General features: G+C 42.2%; 1 protein-coding gene across 1 annotated transcript in view; it reads right to left on the reverse strand.

Moving 5' to 3' along the window:
* The window catches only part of P2RY8 (P2Y receptor family member 8), a 77,577-nt gene extending 71,131 nt beyond the window's left edge, over nt 1–6,446 (reverse strand). Inside the window, exon 1 of the mRNA XM_082247188.1 lies at nt 6,325–6,446. The gene's annotated coding sequence lies outside the window, so the exon portion shown is untranslated. The remainder of the gene's footprint in view (nt 1–6,324) is intronic.
* Nucleotides 6,447–19,808: the final 13,362 nt, after the last annotated feature.

Below are 19,808 nucleotides of genomic sequence, written 5' to 3' on the forward strand. Positions count from 1 at the left end.
TGGGTCATGAGCTGCCTTTGAGTGGGTCGCGCTGAGCCGGAATTCACTGAGAGAGGGCCGACTTAAATTGTGCTGTGCGAGCCCGCGCAAATTACTGAGAGCCAGAGCAGTCAAATCGCGATGGATTGAGGACCCTGCCCATGCATTTTATGGAGGCTGGTCTGCATTTCCCACGAGATGGATACTTGCATTAGTGAGTAACCATTTCTATGGCATTGTAATGTATTTGTACATATGTGGGCTGTTATGTAGGATACAGTATGTTCATGGGTGCATAGCCAGCTCCCCGGTCCTGCTGGCAGCAGTGGTGGTGGCTAGATTGGTGGAGGGATTCTCTCAGCTATAGCGGGCAGAGACTGCAGCATCGGTGTCATAGGAGGACCAGGTGGCCCGGCGGCGTCAGAAGTCCATGGCAGCTTCTGTGACCCCAGTAGAGGATCTGAAGGAGAAGAGCCAGGACACCAACACCAGCATAGAGCTCCTCATCATGGAGACTCTGGGTGAGGTGTGCTGGGCCCTGGAGAGGGCAAACAGGGGCTTCATCTTCACTGTGGACCACTGGGAGAGGAAGGAGGGTGAGTGCCATATAGCCTGCTGATCACTGTCTTGGGGTGGTTGATTTCTGTCCTCTGCCTACCTTATACTGTCTATGAGGGTGCTGATTACTTACAACTATTATTTGCATTAATATAGCGCCAACAAATTCTGTAACACTTTACAATATTCAATTACAAGGAAGCGGGTCCTGAAAAATAACTGTATTCAGAAGTGGGTCTCGGCCCAAAAAAGTTTGGGAAGCCCTGTTGTAATTCATCCAAAAGGTGTTCTATCAGGTTGGAGTCAGGACTCTGCAGGTCAGTCATATTCCTCCACCCCAAACTCACTCATCCATGTCTTTATGGACCTTGCTTTGTTCACTGGTCCAAACCAGCTCCTTAAAATGAGCTAAAATGGGGGTTGGTGGAAGCAACCACTGGGCACAGTGATGGACTTGGGGATCAACACTCCTGGGAATGTCCATTTCAGAAGAACATTTTAGCCGGCACTTTCTCTTTCGTGGAGTAGCTTTCAGCTGTGTAGCCAGGAGAGGTAGGTATTTACTTTTTATAGGCACATGTTTTATGAGCAAAAATACATTTGGTGACAAGCTTGCTTTAGCAGAGCAAGCTTTATTTTAAAAAGTATTAGTACCAGCTTTTTTTGATAAGCATGTTAAAAATGTAAGAGTTCACACTTTCTGCTCCATTGCCATTGCCATACGAACACACATGAGCTGCATTGCACCACAAAGCAAATTGATGCATGTTGTAGTGAGCTGAGTTGGAAATAATTGTGCATTTAGTTTTTTGGGATGTTTTGGTGTTTTGCCAGCTCATTTATTAAAGCAGCGCTTGTTAACGAAAATATGCATTACACATGTGCAATAACACAATTCATTTTAACGATAAAATGTGAAACCAGCATTATGGAGCTTTTCAGAAATGAGAACATTGAGATATGTTTGTCTCTGGATTCTAAGAGGGGATTTTTATTTTTTTTCTCATTTTGGGGACATTTTCCTTTACTGTCTACAGGATAGGAAGTGAAGGGAAATTACAGACACATATCACATAAAAGAGCTGACAAGGGTTTTAAAGTAATTGTAAATTCTCATTTAGTTCTGTTAAAAATAACAAACATGTTATACTTACCTGCTCTGTATAGTGGTTTTGCACAGAGCAGCCCAGACCCTCCTCTTCTTGGCTCCCTCTTCGGCTCTTCTGGCCCCTCCCTCCTTAAGGTGCCCCCACAGCAAGCAACTTGCTATGAGGTCACCGGAGCTGAGCCGCTGCTCTGTGTGTCCATTCAGACACGGATCTGTGGCCCGGCCCGCCCCCTCTCTCTCCCCATTGGCTCACTGACTTTGACAGCAGCGAGAGTCAATGGCGCTTTGCTGCTGTATCAGCCAACGAGGAGGGACAGTCACGGTCTGCCCTGCAACATTGCTGGATTGAAATGGGGCTCATGTAAGTATTAGGGGGGCTAAGTGGGGCTGCTGCACACAGAAGGTTTTTTATTTTAAAGCATAGAATGCATTAGGATAAAAAAAAACCTCCTGCCTTTACAACCATTTTAACCATTCCCTATTTAATGGAAAAAAAAAGTTTTGGCCTCACAAGTACATTAAGTTTTGGGCCTCAAAGGAGAACTAAACCCAAGGACAACATTTAATTTATTCCAACCTAAATTTTCAGCATGTAAAGAAAAAAACTCTTGCCAAAATGCAGTTTTCGTGTCACTTCCTGAGAGCTAAACTGAAAGCAAAAACAATTTTATCTTCCTTCTGTAAACTACTAATCTCCTTATCCCCATGTAACAGAGATTACCTCTTGTCGACCACAGCAGAGCAGGTAGGCCTTAACACCCACACACTGCACATATGAGGTGGCATCAAAAAGTTTCAAGACTAGTTTTGTAACATGCCAACAGATGGTAGAACAAGGCTGCACGCACAGTCACAGGGAGCACCGACCTTTACAAATCAGTGTGCCAAAAGACATCAACCTGTGTACATCGGGAGCTGTGCAACTGGTGCTATTCTGACCATGTGCTTTACTACTTCTGCTATTTCATCATAGACAGCAGGTTAGAACAAAGAGCAAACGTGAAATTCTGTGTGAAACTGGGCAAATATGCCACAGAGACGTTTGACATGATTCGGCAAGTTTTTTTGGCAATGCTGCAATGAGTTGAAGATCCAGCTCAAAGGTCGCCGTTTTGACACCATTGCGGAGATCTGCTGTGGTCGCAGAAGGTGCTTGACAGACTTCGAAAAGAAGGCTTTCAGGACACATTCCAGAAGTGTCAGGAAAGCTGGGAGTGCTGTATTGCTGTGCAAGGGGACTATTTTGAAGGTGATAGTGTGTAAACGTAGATAAATAAAGTACTTTCTTGTGAACAGAGCTAGTCTCAAAACTTTTTGATACTTTTTGATGTCATAAACAGCTCTTGGTCTCTATTTATTGGCTGGTGGGATGTGCTCGTGGTAAGGTGAGCACTGTGACTGCCAAACATGTGACTACTGTACAAGCCAACCACAGTGATCATGTGAATTGGAAGTCTCCCAGCATTAAGATCCACTTAAAGGCCACCAGGAGGCATTGTGAAGGGGTTAAGAAAGGGAGATATATTGTATTTGTACTCCAGTCTGTGTGACAATGGTTCCCTCCAAAGACATTGAAAAATTAAAGAACATTTTCCAAAAACTGATGCCCCAAGGCAGTTTTGCTTTTGGGATTACAGTAGATATCCTTTCACCTTACCTGGATGTGACTATTGATGCATATTGTAGCCATCCTTTGACTCACCTATCTTGAGAAAGCTTTAAATTGTACATCAAAGCTGTGATTTTCAGTTTACAGAATCCTCTGTTACTCCTCAAAGATATATAAAAATTATGTGTGGCATTGTAACCATTACACATGGCCAGATCTGCAAAACTTATAGATGTTTTTGGTTAACCTATCTGCTGCACCACAAGAAGGTCATATATCTACTAATTTAGGGCAAACTAATGCATTTATGATTATATAATGTAAAATCCAAACACTGAGACACATATCAAATGGTTACAGGAATTGACTTCATCCAAAAGACTGAGTGCTTATTAATAAATGAAGTCAATATTTGCCAATTCTGCTTCAATACCCATGCAATGCATTGTCAGCTTTAAACTGAGCATACAGTGAACAATTTTAAAAATAAATAAATTATGTTTAAAAAACTGAAAATCGAATTAGTTCACTATTTCAGTAATAAAGGGGCAGTCCACCCAAAATAATATTTTAGTTGTATGTAGAGACCAGAGGACTGAGTAAGCCCCTGGCGTCCTATTATTCCTAGATACTCCAACAGCGAGATCTGTTTGCCATAGTTTTGACTTCTGGGAGTTTTGGGTGTTCATACCCACGTTTGTGTGTTCCAGCATAACCTGGTGCCATCTCCATAATACAAAATAAAAAATTGATCAAGAAGCGTGGGAACCCCTGACAATAGCCACAACAAGTGTGCAGAACCAGGAACTTAAGTGCAGACGTCTGACCAACAGAGTGCCCTGAAAGATATTAGAAATTCTCATGTGGTTTAACTCTCTATCATCTACCACAAAATGTAATCATTCATCTTTGTTGGGCCTACTTTAAAGTTATTATTCCTCTCATACCGATGGTGGAATCTAGTGGGCTGAATCACCTAGGCTTCCTATACTTCTTGGCCAGTGCCAGTACAAGGTGCTTTAGTACCGACAATCGCGCCCCCCATGAGCTGTGAATTACCTCAGCAACATAGGTTGCAGATTCTTCTTTTCATCCCCCTCCCTCCTTCTCAAGCACTGGTTGTTTCCATGTATACCCCACCATCCAGCCCTGTTCTTGGTATCTCCAGTGGTGAGCTGTCTTTGCTGGAAAATTTGGCTATGCCATTTTGTTCTTTGATTAGATAAAAATGAGAACCCCCAGACAGTATAGGATCCTAATATTACATCCACAGCAGTTAAATAAATCTTAGGACTTAGTGCAAAGATCTCATCAGTGCCAGATTTTTGAGGGGGCAAAAGGGAGAATTGCCCCAGGCCCCCCTGCCAGAGGAGTCCTCAGATTTCTTTTATATAAAAAATGAAATGAATCTTCCCTCGAGACATCAGTAGTGGGTTTGTTGAGGAAATTGTCCAGTTTGCAGCCTTTGTCAAGCTTTGGTCATGTCTCACTACATCTCAACAGGCAGTTTTATTACATGATTATTGGCTTGATGATACCTTTCCAGGTGTTAATGTAGCTATTAGACTATAATTGAGCATAATGGTTACTAAATGTTCAGGCGAAAAGTCATTCAGCAAATTGGCACTAATAAAGAATTATCTGGGAACCACAATGACCAATAAAAAACGAAGTGCCCTGTGCCTACTGGCTTTCGGGAGCAGTGTCCTCAAGATGATACAGTTTAATGTGTTAGTTAAAGATTTTGCAGATGCTAAGTGCAGGAAGAAAGACTTTTTGTAAATATTGTAGTGTGATGCATAACTGTGATGTTTTACTTGCCAGTTTCAATTACCCGTGTAATGTGTATTCTTACAGTCAACAAAGTTGAGAAAAAAAACACGTGTCTTCTGAACCTAAACTATGATTTTTTTTTAGAACAAATGTGGTTTGTCATTATTTCAGTTCACTTTTTTATTTTTCATATAAGTTAATTTCTATGTTGAGAGGCCCCTTTAACCTAGTGTGCCCCGGACCCCTCAAGGTCTAAATCCAGCACTGGATCTCACCACTGGTGTTCCCAAGAAACATAAGAAGCCCATTTGCGATTTGATCCACCAGGATCTTTTGAAAACATCTTTGCCTCTCTAAAAAACATGTAGGTGTTGCTTTCTGTACAGCGCACCACATCCTACAAACCTACACAATACATCGGTTTCCATTTCTTTTCTAAAGGGATCTTCAAACTCTTGGCTTTAAAACCAAACTCAACAAATGGACTGCTGCCTTAAAATTGCAAAAAATGAAAATTATTTTTTTACGTTCTCAGTAAAAGTCAAATCTGATAATTGGCACAGTTCCAATTTTGTTTTCATGCATCAGCCCAAATTTCCCTCCATTATTTGGTCTCGTCTTTAATCATTTATACTATATAAGCCATTGCTTGCCCTTTGCGCTTTATTGTGTGTTTGTGCCCCTTGCAAATTCTGTACTACACAAACAGACATCCTCAAGTATTTCAGCGTCTATTTTGATATATGCATTGGTGGGCGTAAAAGAAATGAACAATATTGCAGAAATACACCTGTAAATTATAACACTGGTGGTGATAACGTAAGTGGAATTCATTTGACTCTGGCAATAGTGAAAGAACAACTACAAAATATACTTAAACACATATTAAATTGCCGGATGGATACTATAGCACTAAAAGACAACAAAAAGTTTGGTGAAACAATAAAAATCTCAACAGTATATTGAAACCACTCTTACAGTAATACTTCTATTAATGACTAAACAATCATTTATTTTTATTACCATTTGAATCTTGTTCTTTCTGCAGTCCTAATTGCAGACTGCTGCAGCTGCTAACAAAACACATGACAGCACAGAAAGAAAAGTTTACTAGTTTTGTATACGAGTTACTAACATAAAAGGCTGCTTTGTTCACAAAGACTAAAGATTCATGCAGCAGATACGATGCCCCTAAATGAGGAAGCTGAAACTTAAACAACATGCAAAAAAAAACAAAAATGGCAATAAAAAAATAATCATTGCATTTAATCTTCTACATCGAGCAATTACGGCTTACCCAGCATGGAGCACAGTTGGAACTCAAGAAGCCTTGTCATCTTGTCATCAAATGTGAGAGAAAAAATATTTTAAAGAAGACAGGAAATTTAATTACTTTCTTCAACTGAAGTTGTTTCTCAGCTATACTGCAGAAGAGGCGGGGTTCAAAGGAGGGAAGACTTAACTGAACTTGCTGTTTGGTCACACACTTAAGCAATACTCAGTAAGTGGCATCATAGGGCAGTGTTGTATTGCTGGGGGGGGGGGGGGGGGAGCAATAAGTGCGTTATCAAAATAAAACACATGAAAAAAAAATTAAAAATGATATGTTTACATGCAATGAAACATTAATACAATTTTTTCATTTTTTTCCAACCCTTTTTATTTTCCTCATTCTCTTGCAAGTAACAAGAGGACATCTACTGTGAAGAAGACCAGGCATTTTCTGGCACTTTTTGTGTACATGTGAAAATCTGTTTTGCTAAAAAAATTGTTAGAACCCCCAAACATTATATATATTTTTTTAAAGCAGAGACCCTGGAGAATAAATTGGTAGGCTTTGCAATTTTTTTAAGTCACACAGTAACTGCGCAGTGATTTTACAAATGCAGTTTGTAGGAAAAAAATACACTTTTTTAAAAGTTTGAATGCAAAAAAAAGACAATGCCTAACCCAATTTTTTTTTGTAAAATATAAAAGATGATGTCACACTGAGTAAATTATAAATTATTCTCAGGCCCTAGAGAATAAATTAGTGGGTTATGCAAATTTTTATGTTACATGGTATTTGTGCAGCGGTTTTTCAAACACAGTTTTTTGGGGGAAAAAATACATTTTTAAAATTTGAATGCAAAAAAACACATTACAAAACCCAATTTATTTGTAAAATGTAAAAGATGAGGTCATACCGAGTAAATTATTCTCAGGCCCTAGAGAATAAATTGGTGGGTTTTGCATTTTTTTATATCACACTGTATTTGCGCAGAGGTTTTTCAAACGCAGTTTTTGGGGAAAAAATACATTTTTTTTACTTTTAATGCAAAAAAACCCAATACCTAACCCAATTTTTTTTTGTAAAATATAAAAGATGATGTCACACTGAGTAAATTTTTCTCAGACCCTAGAGAATAAATTAATGGGTTATGCAATTGTTTTTGTTGCACGGTATTTGCACAGCGGTTTTTCAAACACTGTTTTTGGGGAATAAAAATAATTTTTTTTAAATTTGAATGCAAAAAAACACCACACAAATCCCAATTTATTTGTAAAATGTAAAAGATGATGTCATGCCGAGTAAATTATTCTCAGGCCCTACAGAATAAATTGGTGGGTTTTGCAATTTTTTATATCACACGGTATTTGTGCAGCGTTTTTTCAAATGCAGTTTTTGGGAAAAAATACACTTTTTTCAATTTTAATGCAAAAAAACACAATACAAAATCCAATCTTTTTGGAAAATATAAAAGATGATGTCAGGCCAAGTAAACCGATACCAAACTTTTAAATGGTGCACAACCGCACAATGGCGACAAACGACGTAAATGTTACTATCCATAGGTGAAGCTTTAAAAGAAAGCCTTTACAGTTTACCACTTTAGATTTACAAGAAGGTCTAGTGCTAGAATTACTGCCCATGACCTGACGTTTGCGGTGCTACCTCACATGTGTGGGATGATCACGGGTTGCGTGCATTTGGGACCGACGCAGTGGCGTACCAATAGGGGGGGGGGGGGGCGGTCCGCCCCGGGTGCCACACATTAGGGGTTGTCAGGGAAGACCAGGGTGACACCCGGGGCCCGCCGCCAGACTGCTTCCGCCGCGGAGGAGGAGGAACTGTTTAAAGCAGAGGACGTGAGAGAGACTCACTGTCACTCCCGAGCCCTGAATACACAGCGATCAGCGGGCGCTGCCGGAGTTAATTGTGCTGGTTAATGAGAATGCGATTGGTTGCTAGGACCGCCTATCAACCAATCACCTGCTCATTAACTAGCACAGTAACTTCTGCAGTTCCCGCCGAAGCGCCGACCGCTGTGTATTCAGGGCTCGGGAGTGACAGTGAGTCTCTCACATCCTCTGCTTTAAACAGTTCCTCCTCCTCCTCCGCTCTCCTCCTAAAAAGGTAGGGAGGGAGGTAGGTAGGTAGGGAGGGAGGGGGTTGTATTGTAAAGGGGTTATTTTGAGGGGGGGGCTTTGTATTATAAAGGGGTTATATTGGGGGGGCTGTGTAATGTAAAGGGTTCCATGGGGGGATGGGGGCTGTGTAATGTAAAGGGTTCCAATGGGGGGCTGTGTAATGTAAAGGGGTCCAGAGGTATGGGGGCTGTGTAATGTAAAGGGGTCCAGGGGTATGGGGGCTGTGTAATGTAAAGGGGTACGGGGGCTGTGTAATGTAAAGGGGTCCAGGGGTACGGGGGCTGTGTAATGTAAAGGGGTCCAGGGGTACAGGGGCTGTGTAATGTAATGGGGTCCAGGGGTACGGGGGCTGTGTAATGTAAAGGTGTCCAGGGGTACGGGGGCTGTGTAATGTAAAGGTGTCCAGAGGTACGGGGGCTGTGTAATGTAATGGGGTCCAGGGGTACGGGGGCTGTGTAATGTAAGGGGGCTGTGTAATGTAAAGGGGTCCAGGGGTAAGGGGACTGTGTAATGTAAAGGGGTCCAGGGGTAAGGGGGCTGTGTAATGTAAAGGGGTCCAGGGGTACGGGGGCTGTGTAATGTAAAGGGGTCCAGGGGAACGGGGGCTGTGTAATGTAAAAGGGGGTCTACATACATTTTACACGTGACACGTCAATGGGCAGTTCGTCGCCTGGGGGGGGTGCCAGATATAGGATCCGCCCCGGGTGCCAAATGCTCATTATTATTAATTTATATTCTATTTTTTTTTTTTCACTGTTACTTAAATTTTTTTTTTTTTTTTTAATCACTTTAGCCTTTAGGATGCCAGTAACCTGGAAGTGATGCCATGACATCGCTTCCAGGTTTCCATATCCAAGACCCAATCCTGGTGGGATGGGAGAGCCCGGGTGAGCTGTGGAAGGCGACAGGAGGGTGGACGTCCCCTCCCGCTGCTTGTAATAGCAGATGAGCAGCTGGTAAGCTGCATCGTTTGATATTACAAAAGGCCGACCGTCGGTCCAAAAAAACATTACCGGGGTTATGCCTTCTGGTGCAGGCATCACCCCAGGATAACCACTTGAAATTAAAATGAGGTACAGGTATGTGATTTGGTGGCAAGTGGTTAAATGCAAGGCAGGCAGTTAATACACAGTGAAAAAAACATATAGCAGGAGGACTGACTTTATGAATTTATGTACTTCAGTCAGTTATTCAGGCTTCCTGGCAGACAGTACAGCCAGGTCACTGACCCTCGCTGCAGCAGCAGTACAGCTGATTCAAGGACACACCTCCTGCCTGAAAAAGCAACAAAGTGAGCAGTCCTAAATCTTAAAATGGCCTTGGATGAATAGAAATTTGGTTGGTTCAGCAGGAACCGGACAAATTTTGATCCACGTGGGGCTGCTACTGTTTCGACAGAAGTCAGTCTAATGATCAACTTCTGTTGAGTGGGCTTGTTGGAAAGTTTTCCTCGATCAGCGGCTGCAGCCAATGGGCTGCAGGCACTGCTGATTGGTGTATTCTGACGGGAGAGTTCTGCTGTCAGAATACCATGTGTCAGCAGGGAGGAATTCTCTATCCATCTCAATTGAGTGGATGGAAAAATCTGGTCATCCCTGAAACTCTCAGCCTTTTTTTTTTTAGTTAGCCGACTAATGACCAAAAAAAAAAAAAATTAAAAATCTATAAATGTAAAGGTTTCTTTTGTTCAGCAGGTTGAATTTAAAAAAATAAAAATCTATAAATGTAAAGGTTTCTTTTGTTCAGCAGGTTGAATTAAAAAAAAAATTAAAATCTATAAATGTAATAATTTATTTTTGTTCAGCAGGTTGAATTTATAAAAAAAAAAAGGACAGGGAGCTTTGAGGAGTAATGAAAGAGGGTAGTGGTTGGTGGTAAAAAAAAAAAAAAAAAAAACCTTACGTTTTTATTTTGGTTAGGTTTTACCTATTTCCTACTATATCCAAAATTAAAGTTTTTGTTACCCCAGCGTTTCATATTTCTGTTATGTGCCTGCTGTACCATGTACTTGTATGAAAAACTCTCCTGTTATCTTTGTATTGCTACCTTTGTGTGAAATCCCTGGTGTTCCTGCCAGTACCTCTGCTTTCCTATTAGAAACTAACCACACTAAGCAGAAGAACACAGCGTCCTCAGTTCTCTAGCTGTGCTGGGAACTCAACCTGCTCTCCTCCAACGATCAGACATGTCCTGACACGCCCCCCCCCCCCTCCCTTCAAAACAGCCATCAGCTGTAAAGTTCAGTGTACTGATGTTTGTCCTCCCCCCAGCTCTTATGCAGCTGAGAACAGAGGATACAGAGGGAATGTGATCACTTATGAAAAAGAGGAAAAAAAGGTATTTATAATGTTTTTTTATCATACCTATACACAAAGGTCTTTCCTTTCATTCTATTTTAAACTGAATGGGTTGTTTTACAAAGTGATAGTTTACAATCACCTTTAGAAAACATTACATATAGTGTATTTTAAGAGTTTAGCGTAAGGTGTGGGGGGGGGTTCACCAACTTGCAACATGGAGTTTTTGTGGAAAGCCTTTGAATGACCTACTGGTATGAAATGCCAAAGTAACACTTTTTTTTTTAAAAGCTGAAGAGTAATGGGCCATACGCACTATTCAATTGTCTTTGGATTTTTTCCTTTAGATTTACCAAAACCATATACAGTAATATGAAGTCAAATCTAAACAATTTGTATGCAATCAGGCAGGCCCCTGCACTACATAATTGAAGGTAAATCTAATGGAAATGTAACAACAAAAGTTGTATAGTGTGTATCCAGTTTAAGACTAATCCTTTTAATGGTTGAATGATGATGTTCAAAATTGTATTTAATTAAATGTGCTGTAGAGTAAAGTTTAGATATTAGCTGCTAGCTGTGTAACAGGATGTGTTATCGCCTGAATAATCAGAAATTGTGTAACTGTAACTTCTGGTATACTGAACAGGTGCAAAGTTAATGCAAAACAGGGTCAGAATAGAAAAGCATGCATACACTTGTGATTATCCTCATAGACAGCGTCCCCCACAGTAAATCCGGGGTATCTTTTATAACACACGTGAACAGCTGGAGGGATCCAATGACAAAGCGCTACGCCACTGGAACTGGAGTACCCTGGTAGCAATTGGGGAGGGTTTTCCCTCAGTAGCTGGGTCTTTTGAAGAAGCTGTATGCTTCTAGACCAGCCTTTCTCAACCTTTTCAACACAGAGGAACCCTTGAAATAAATTTCTGGTCTCGGGGAACCCCTGCTAAAAATTAAAAATCTACAACTCATGACACATTAGTGTGACAGTCAGCGGGAAGAATGCTCCTTACTCTTGTCATCATTGGGAATAATTACCCCCTTACAGAGAGCTAAAAGGAACAATGGTGTCATTGGAAACTTATCTGAGAGGCAGAAATTGCCCATTGCTCAAGGAACCCCCTAGCCACCTCAGGAGGAACCCTAGGGTTCCACGGAACCCCGGTTAGGAAACCCTGTTCTAGACAATGCCTACCAGTTCTGCCAGTGGAGTGCCTCTCACCTGGCTACAGATCACTAGCCCAGCTACTTGTGACTCTTCAGGAATGGTCTCTCTGATCTGTTGAGGGAGGGAAAAAGAGAAATTAATCATTTTGGGTGTGTTCAGGAGCCCAGGGAGTTATAGTAAAAGGATTTAAAGGTAAATGCGCCTGCATTTGTGTATAGTAAGTGGGTACTCCATTACATTACCTTTTCCTCGAAGACACCTCTTGGCATTTTTTTTAACATGATAACATGAAAATATACATGAATTGTGTAGCACCCTCTTCTAGTTAGGTTGTTAGATTAAATGTAATTATGGGAGTAGAAATTGGTAGTTTTTGCCTATACAGGGATTCCTAACTGTGGGTTTTGATTTCTCCCACCTGCTTCTTTAAGAAGCTTTCAGAATATAGGACAGGGAGAATCAAATGACCAGTATGAATTATCATGCCCCAGCCAGTCTCTGGAAGGAAGCATCCAGAAGGTGACTGGGGAGGTGATTAATGTTTGGAAGGCCTTTCCAGAGTGTTCTTTCCTCTTGAGGGAGGGTTCCAGTTCTCATAGGGTTGCTGTCCCTGGGAGGCAGCTAAAGAAAAAGAATTGCAGTCTGGGTCTCAGCAGGAGCTGCGCTGAAGGCCTGAAGAAAATTCCTGATGAATTCCTGCTGGAGGGCACCGTCCTGAAGTCCTCGTCTGGAGAAGGATCTTTATCTTCCTCGCTGAGATCTACTTGTGAATTCTGGGTGGCAGACAGCTCTGGGGACATTGTGAGTAAAACCTGATTTTGGACTTTAGTGTGTGCCTGCACCTATTAGGACTTTACACTAAGAGGTTTATCCTCACATTTGTTGTTCTTCAGTAACAAATCCTAAAAGACATCTCTTAGACTGAGCCATTATTGTTGGTGTGCATGAGCCTGTGCATGTAACTAGGAGAACCTGTATATTTCTAGTGGCCCTCCCCAGGGGCTAAGCGTGGGTCTCGAGTTACAGGATATTCCTGTAGTACATGCTGCCGTCACGTAGTACATGCTGCCGTCACGTATAGCAACCAACAGAAAATCTTGGATTTGGGGTGTTTCTAAGTTTTCCGGTTTGTGCACAACAGGAGAGAGTTTATACATTATTCCAAGATGGCACACTATCACTTTTTCAGGCTTTTTCAGAAAAATAAAGGAGAGACAGCCTTTCATAGTGTAAAATTCTTAAAGTATTTAAAATAATAATTGTAAAAAATACAATAAAAAAAACATAAAATGAAGACATTACTAACTGATGACGAAACACGTCAAGCTGGTGTTCCCGTGCGCCACCTGTGGCCCAGCAAGTGCAACGCATGCCAAAGCATAGGCAGGGTCAATCTGTTTTCACATATTTCACAGGGCCGATTCTCTATGGTTTTTTATTGTATTTTTTACACTTTTTACAATCATTATTTTAAATAAATATACCTAAGGAATTTTACACTATGAGAGGCTATCTTTCCACTTATTTTCTACTTGCTTAACCATGCTGGGGAGAATAACCGGACCAAAAAGGGGAGAAGCAAGGATCCCTGAGAGCCTCAGCTGGATATGCTGAGATCAATCTCTGTCATTATACAAACTGCTGGATTTATATAGTAAAACCATCAGTTGTGGTTTATTTTTCCTTTCTTTGCATCATTCTTTACTGCCGTGTTCTTAACTCTTCAGGGAGGGTTCCAGTTCTCCTGGGGCTCCTGCCCCTGGGAGGCAGCTAAAGAGACGCAAGAATTGCAGTCATGGCTTCAGCAGGAGCTGCAGGCCTGGAAGAGATTGCTGATGAATTTTTGCTGGAGGGCATCGTCCTGAGGTTCTGGTCTGGAGAAGGATCTTTTATGTCCCTCCCTGAGGATTTACCTGTGGATGCTGGATGGCAAACAGCTACTGGGACACTGTAAGTAAAACCTGATTTGGGACTGTAATGTGTGCCTGCTACTTTAAGGACTTTCCACTAAGAAATTTGTCCTCCCATTGTTTGTAATTTTAGTTTTGGAGTATCCTGCAATCCTAAATTTCTCTCCTGCTCAAGTTATCCATCAATAAATCTTAAAATGACATCCCGCACGTCCGGTTCCGGCGCCGCATGTAGTGCAGGGGAGAACAGCGGCTCCGACTGAGGATTATACAAAAGCTGCTATTAACCAGGGAGGCAACCCCAACATAGTGACCTCCTCACTTCCGCCGCCTTGCACCGCTGCTTGGAGCGGTACTCCCCAGCAAGAACCATCCTCAGCTCCTTCTGCCACACAGGCAGTCAATATAGCGGATGGCATGGGCACTAAGCACCAGAGCGATCCCTCTCCATCCCCAGGCGATGCCTGCAATCCCTGCTGAGGAACAACATAGTAAGATCGCTCAAGCAGTGGCAGATTTGCTTCTGCCCACTATTGCAGCTGCAGTAGATAGGGCAGTGGCACTGAGAATCGAGCAGTTGAGAAGAGAGCTAGGAGACCACTCACAGGGACTTAATGAGCCACAACACAGGCTCTCTGAAGTGGAGGACGAGGTACACCAGTTCCATACAACCTTACAGCAGACTTCCCAGGCCTAGGAATATTTGCTGGAGAAAATAGATGACTTGGAAAATCGCTCTAGGAGGAACAATCTGAGGATTGTAGGTTTTCCAGAATCATACAACTCTGCTTTCCTAATTGATCTCTGTACAAACCGCATCCCTGTAGCCCTCGGTCTGCCAGAGAGATGTATTGTTGAACGCTCACAGACTTTGTGCTCTTCAAATAAGCGCAAAACGGCTAGACCGGTCATTCTTCATTTCCTAAACTACGCCAACAGAGTAGTCATACTGCACTCATTCCACAACTCCCGTTCTTTACAAATTGATAGCCACAAGCTTCTGCTATTCACAGATTATTCCAATGAGGTAGCGCGTAGGCGCAAACTCTTTCAATCAATATGAGCGGCACTAGCCTAAAGGGGCGTCAGGTTCACCTTAGCCTACCCAGCGAAGTTGCGCCTACATATTCCAAACAGGGACTCTGTACTTTTTATTTCTCCTGAGGAAGCCAAAGATTATCTCCAATCGTCCAGGGCCCCACAAGGGTCTACAACATCTCCAAACCAGCCGCAGACCAACGTCAGGTGTCAACGCAGCCCCCTGAAGGACCCTCCTAAGCGGCTACGTTACTTCAATAATAGGGGCCAGCCCAAACAAAACTAAATTATACCTACCAGATCCTTACTCTCTGACTCCACCCTCAGAAAGGTCTCCTCCCAGTTATGGGGACCCACACTGGATGCAGTTTTGCTAAATTGTCTTGCTGCTTCTCACAGCCTAACTCTAGTTTAGAATGATCTGAATACCATATCAATGATCCTCCATGTGTAATCCTAGACCTCTGTCCTAGTTTTACTAAACATCAAGGTGAGTTCCTCCCTTTTGATACTAATGCTCATATCTTGGTTACGCTATTAAAGGACTTGGTGTTACATGTGGAAAAAAGCGAAGCCACAAGCTTTCACAGTGTTTTGTTTTAGTTTGCTCTTATTTGTTTGCTACTACAACTGCTATCTCCCTCATCTAACCCTAGGGAACTATCGACTCACACACTACTGAGTCCCTCCTTAACCCTCCCCCCCTACACTACCCCCGCTCACGACTGTGGCTTCTCGGATATCTCCTCATCACCTACAAGTCCTATAGACTAATATGCGACTAAAGCATTCACCAAACATATGAAGGTACTTTGACACCTGAAACGCATCCATACTGACATTGCGTTGCTGCAGAAGACACACCTAACTGAAGTAGACTTACCTCAAATGCGCAAGTTATGAGTGGGTAAGGTCTTTGGCTCAACTTCCGTTAATCGGAAAGTTGGAGTATTGATCCTCCTCCACAAAAACCTGACCTGCGAAGTGATATCACAATCTTGAGACGACCAGGGACGCATTTCCACAATACACCTTTGTTTTCCCACTCAAGACCTGGTACTCACCAACATTTACGCCCCCAACTCTCCCACCAAACAATTCTTCTGTAAGATGTCTACCCACATAGCGCCCCACTTGGCCCATGCTCACTTAATTGGCCGAGACTTCAATACAGTTATGCACCCTTCAGAGGACAGGACGACAGGTAAACCCTACCGTGGGACTTCACCCCCAGACTATTCTACCCCCCCCCTCCAAATTCTCAGACTCAAAGCGACTCATTGATACATGGAGACTAACACACCCAACAGATAGGGAATTTACCCCCCCCCCCACACTCTACCCTTGCCAGGCTAGACTACCTGTTCTGTAATGAGCTGCTATTATTATCCACTAGGGACCCCCAAATCCACGAAATTGCGATATCTGACTATAGTCCAGTATCTATCCAACTGTCAGACCTTTCTGCCCAGAGCTCCCAGAAAATCTGGAGATTCCCATCCTACCTGGCCCACAACTCAGACCTTTATCATGCTCTCAAAGAAGCCTGGTCTTAATTTGAATCTACCAATGCCTCACACAAAGACAACCCAAATTTGTTCTGGGAAACAGGAAGATCCATTCTTCGTGGTAGAATCCTCTTCTTCACCGCTCTCTACAAAAAACGAGCCACAAAAAACTACAACATAGCCAGCGATCACCTTCGTGCGGCTCAGGCCCGTCTAACTCAACATAATACCCCCGATAACAGAAAAGCTTGGCACAAGGCCAAGCAACAATTTGACCTGTGGGCTGAAACACAGGAACGTATAAAACAATCCTACATAGACCTCCAATATCACAAATTTGGCAATAAGCCAGGAAAACTGCTAGCTCGCCTCTGCAAGGGCCTCCATAGGCCAACCCACATCACAGCTTTGAAAGACAGGGAAAACTCGCCTCATCCACCTCTGACATTAGCAAAATTCTAGAAGACTTTTACACTTTTTTATATGCCACCAAATACCCTTGACACCCAAACAGCGAACAACTCTCCTTGATAAAATAAAAAAAAGTATGTAACAGGTGCACTGCTATGGATAATGTGTAGTGGCTGTAAACTAAGTGAGTTGCAGCACCCACTAAAACAAGTGCTCATTAAACTTGCTATATAAAATTAGATAAAAAGAATTGATGCGCTACTCATAAAGTGAATATAACAATACACGAATAAATATAACAAAAATAAACACACAATTAGCATATATACTTGTGTACGAAATAGAATGTGAACTCAATCTTTGAGTGAATCAAGTCCGCGAATCTGCATACACATGTGAACAGTTCTTAAACAATCTCCAAAACGATAGCAGTGAGACTGAATCCAATAGTGCAGTGTTTCTAAATAATTAATAGTGCTGGAGTCCTTTCAGCAAAAAACAAAAACACCTCTGTGTGCAATAGCTGCTCACCTGCAGCACACATGAAACGTGCAGTGAACAATCATTGAGAGGATCCACTTAGGGCTCCTTTAGCTTCCTTTGGGCACCTTTACAATACCTCAGTATGCGCAGCTTTTAGATGTTTCTAAGGAGAAGGTATCATGGGTGATCCTAAGATTCTGATCCTAAGAATATGTTAACGAGGTCTGCCCACACAAACCAACACGATTCCAAACCTCAGTAATCGACAAGTTACTCCAACAACAACAATCCAGGATCTCGGATATTTACCCTCCACTGAATTCCCGATTATCCAAACCGCTGAAACAAACCTCGTTCAAATCTTGGGGAAAAGACATCCAATCGGCCAATATGGTCGACACCATCCTACAGGGATACAGGGACTCTGAGGAAGAGGCTAGACCTCGAAACGCGTCAGTCATCTCATCATGGACGATTATATGGACTAAACACGGACTTTCGAGCAATCCAGCTTGATATGCTTTACTTTCATTTACGTCTGTGAGTAGCCATTTTTAATGTCATTTAAATAAAGCCTACATTGAGGATAATGCGCTAGGTCGGTGCGCCCTTTTTTGTTCTTTTTGCTTTTAGTATCGGTGGACTACCCCAGTCCGTTAAGGGCAGCAAGACCTTAGCCATCTGAGAAGCCAGTTGTCAGTCCCGTGAAGTGTGTGGTTGAGGGGTCTGGATACCAAGCGCAGGAGAAGGGTGGCTACACCTTATTGTTTTTTGATACATTAAAACTTGCTCTATAGCCACAATAGAATTATGGAGAGAGACTCAATTCAAAATTATGCACATAGCATACATTCCTTTTGTGTCATCCAAGACTTCTCCTCTGTCCCCTATGCCAAGCCTCTCGTCCTACCCTCTTTTATTGCTTTTAGATATGCCAACCAATCTCCGACTTCTGGGGTCAAACTTCCACATTCATTCAGTCTCTGGACAAGCCATCCCAACAGACCCTCTTCTGCTTCTCTTTGGTTACGAAGCCTGTCTTTCATCTCCACAAAGAACAAGTTCCCCAACACTCAAGCTGAATATATTGTGGACTCTAACCTGCCTATTAGTAGCAAGAAGAATCCCTCTAAAATCATGGCTCTCTCCAACACCTCCTAAAACAACGGCTGTCAAAAGAGATCTTATGCAACTAATGTACAAAGAACTACTAGACTTGGATGTTCATCCCCCCTCATCTTCCAAACGCTTTCAGTATAAGTGGCAAGCCTTCATCGACGTTGTTGCTACATATTCCGAGAAAGCCTCAATAACATCAATACTCGCACGTCTGGAATATTGCACCAAGAGACCTTTACAAACAGCCAGATGCCCTTCTTTGCTCTAGTTGGTTATAACCCTTTTTCATCCTATAATGGGACTCAAGTCCTTCCACCCTTCTCTATCTCCCACACTTGCCCCGCGATGGGGCAGGGGACGAGAATATAATTTAAGGTAACCTTATTATACATCCATGCCTCCAGGTACTCCCCAATATCTCCTGCTTCTCTTAGTAATATGTATATTATACCCTCACGCTTGCTGCCCACAGGCAGGTACATTGTGAGCTTCCAGTTATCACTAACTAAACCTAAAAAAAAAGTTCTAACCTCTGTACATATAACTTTATATTACTGGATAAGATCTTTTAACATGTACTTGGAGACTTTGCATATTGTGAGTTTCTACATTCCGAGATCAAAGAAAAATATCTTTGAAAAAAAAGAGACATCCCCAAGACTGAGCTATTATTGTCAGTGTTTGTTTATTGTTTACATTCTTTGCTGCTGATGCGCTTCCGGTATCTGGAGCGCATGCCGGCGTTTGGAACACACGCTCATTAGCAAGTTGGATCCTTCCAGTTAGTATGTATACAGTGTAATGGTGTTTGCTGGCAAAGCCCCTGATGGAGTCTCCTAGTGTCGAAACACGGAGGGTGAAGCTACAGCGTTTGACATAATTGCACACCAGCACGGGCCATAGCCATCTTGGTGGTTGGTTACCCCAATGACTTGTAAATGCTTTTCACTCAGTTTTCAATGTAAGTGCATGAGGCTGAGGCAAGTGCAGAGAGTGGGCTCTCTGGAAGTGAGTGCTACAACTGAAAGAAAAAAAAGATTAATTACAGTGCAATTGTCAGCCAATTATAAAAATGTAAAGCAGGGTTTTCATTAAAACAATGCACAAAATAAAAGCCTTATATGGTCCTTATATGGTTGTTGCTCATTGAACATACACTGTATTACCAAAAGTATTGGGACACCTGCCTTTACAAGCAAATGAACTTTAATGGCATCTTAGACTTAGTCCGTGGGGTTCAATATTAAGTTGGCCCACCATTTGCAGCTACTGTATGACAGCTTTAACTCTTCTGGGAAGGCAGGTTTAGGAGTGTGTCTACAGGAATGTTTGACCATTCTTCCAGAAGAACATTTGTGAGGTCAGGCACTGATGTGGATGAGAAGGCCTGGCTCGCAGTCTGTATTCAAAAGGTGTCCTTTTTATTTTTT

This window comes from Pelophylax lessonae, assembly GCF_965119305.1.
Source record: "Pelophylax lessonae genome assembly, chromosome: 2".
NCBI classification, from domain to species: Eukaryota; Metazoa; Chordata; class Amphibia; order Anura; family Ranidae; genus Pelophylax; species Pelophylax lessonae.